Source organism: Elephantulus edwardii, unplaced genomic scaffold (genome assembly GCF_000299155.1).
Source record: "Elephantulus edwardii isolate Elephantulus edwardi_28Jun2011 unplaced genomic scaffold, EleEdw1.0 scaffold00238, whole genome shotgun sequence".
Lineage (NCBI taxonomy): Eukaryota > Metazoa > Chordata > Mammalia > Macroscelidea > Macroscelididae > Elephantulus > Elephantulus edwardii.
Genome location: NW_006399988.1, coordinates 951,561 through 954,013, shown reverse-complemented (window position 1 = coordinate 954,013; position 2,453 = coordinate 951,561). Strand labels below are relative to the sequence as shown.

The 2,453-nt window shown below is 37.2% G+C and overlaps 1 protein-coding gene across 1 annotated transcript in view; it reads right to left on the bottom strand.

The window, feature by feature from the left end:
- The window catches only part of FANCC (Fanconi anemia, complementation group C), a 388,004-nt gene that overhangs the window by 45,426 nt on the left and 340,125 nt on the right, over positions 1 to 2,453 (bottom strand). The window lies entirely within an intron of this gene.

Here is a 2,453-nt window from a genome sequence, read left to right as displayed (position 1 = left end):
GACATTGAGCCTCAATCCATACTGATGGCTGCAGTACTTGGGAAAAATAAAGTTCTGCTCTTGATGACTAAATAATGGTTCTCTGTCATATGTGAACCTAAATACACACACACACATCTTTCTATTTCAGTCAGAGTTGCTGGCTAGTATGAGATGTGAGCTTTACAACATGTAAGTATTTTTTATTTAAAATAAAATTTCTATTTTATCCTGGTTTATTTACAGTAGTTCGTATACATTGTTTACCACATCGGATCTTTTCCTTATCCTTTACCCATCCCTTCATCCACCTATCAAATTGCGTGCCCCTATGATTACCCCTCATCCTTGTCCCTCTGCTCCATCCTCCCCCCCTTATTTTCTAATACATGCTCTACAATAATGGTCTTATACTGTTATTTGTCCTTATGGGACAGAGTTAGTTCACTTAGAATAATGCTTTCTAGTCCCTGCCAAATTAAGATAGTAATTCACAAAATCTTTGTTCCTGTGTGATGCATAGTCTCCTATCGTGTACCATTTCTCAATCCATTCGACTTTGTGATGGTGAATAATGCTGCTATGAACACTGGTGTACAAACCTTCATTTGTGCCTCAGTTCTCATTTTCTCAGGTTATATTCCAAGCAGTGGATTTTTTTTAAAAAAATTAATTTTAATGAACGTTTAGAGAGATTTTGGATTTCCATACATTCACTGTGGCATTTTTCTCCCTGCCCAGCCCTTCCCCCAGTTCACTCTTCTCTTTGAAAAGTAAAAGAAAAATTATTTCACTGGTATAGAATGCCCCCCAAACCCCACCCTGAGTACATTTCACTATGCAACCTTCATTCTGGACTCTTGTCATAACCATAATACCCAATCAAATATCGCTTTCAAATGTTCTCTCCCTTATCTATTTCAAGCAGTAGATTTTCTATGCTCACCTTTCTGAGAAAATGCCAAACTGCCTTCCAGAGTGGTTGTACCATTTTACAATCCCATCAACAATGTGTGAGTTCCTATCTCACCACATCCTCTTCAACATTTATTACTTGTTCAATTTTGCCACTGCTACTGCCGTGAGATGATATCTCATTGTGGTTTTGATTTGCATCTCTCTTATTGTCAGTGATATTGAGCATTTCTTCATGTATCTGTTGGCCATCTCAATATCCTCCTCTGTGAAGTCTTTTCCATGTCTTTTGCCCATTTTGTAATTGTGTTATCAGTCTTTTTCTTGAGGAGGTCCTGTAGGATTTTGTAACTTTTGATATGAGAACATTGGCTGAAATGGTATCACCAAATGTTTTTACCAGTCAGTAGGTTTATTTCTCACTTGGTTAGAAAAAAGTTTTGATGCGCACAGGGATTTAATCTTTAGAAGTCCCACTCATCAGTTTTCTTTTTCATGCCAATCATATTTTATTTTTTCTCCTCTGTTTTTAATACTAGTTTATTATCAAAATTTGAATATGTTGTTTTTGAGAAGAGATTCTTCCAATTTCCCTCACTATCAAATTATACAACTCCATGTTTATCCCCTAACCTCCACCCCCTGCACATCCTCATCCCTCTGCTTCCACCCTCCCTTAACTTCTTTGGAGCCTTATACCATTCTACAATAATGATTTTATAAAATATTTTTCCTGTGGGTCCGAGTTAGTTAGGTAATAATTTACAAAACCATTGTTCCTGCAAGCTGAATTTTGTGAATACACCATGATTTCTCAATCCATTTGTTTGTGTTTGGACATTTGGGCTGTTTCTATGTTCTTGCTATGGTGAATAAAGCTGCTATGAACATTGGTGTACAACTCTCCATTGGTGCCTCAGTTCTCATTTTCTCAGTATAACAACAACAACAACATATTCCAAGTACTGGTCAAATCCTCATAAAACAGTAATAGTGCTAACCTACTCTAGGGATTAAAGCCCTATTTTCTACTCAACCCTTAAAAAAGCAGAGGAGATGCACATCCAAAAACTTCTCCAACAGGGTAAAAAGGGAAGTAACAAACTGGGGCAAAGTATTTGGTAATGATCTTATCAGATAAGGGACTTATATCCAGAATTTATAAAATACTTGAGCTCCACAACAAGATAAAGGTAAATAATCCAATAGAAAAATGGACACAGGATATGAACAGACACTCCACCAAAGAAGACATTCAGATGGCCAACAAGCACATGAAGAAATGTTCAAAATCCTTAGCTCTAAGAGAGATGCAAATTAAAACAACTATGAGATACCATCTTACCCCAGTAAGAATAGCAAAATTTAACAGAACAGCACACAACAAATGCTGGCAAGGTTGTGGAGAAACTGGAACCCTTATTCACTGTTGGTGGGAGTATAAAATGGTGCAACCACTGTGGAAGGCGGTATGGCGCTTTCTCAAAAAGTTGCAAAGAGTGATACCATTTGACCCAGCAATCCCACTACTGGGAATATACCCTAAAGAGACCATAACT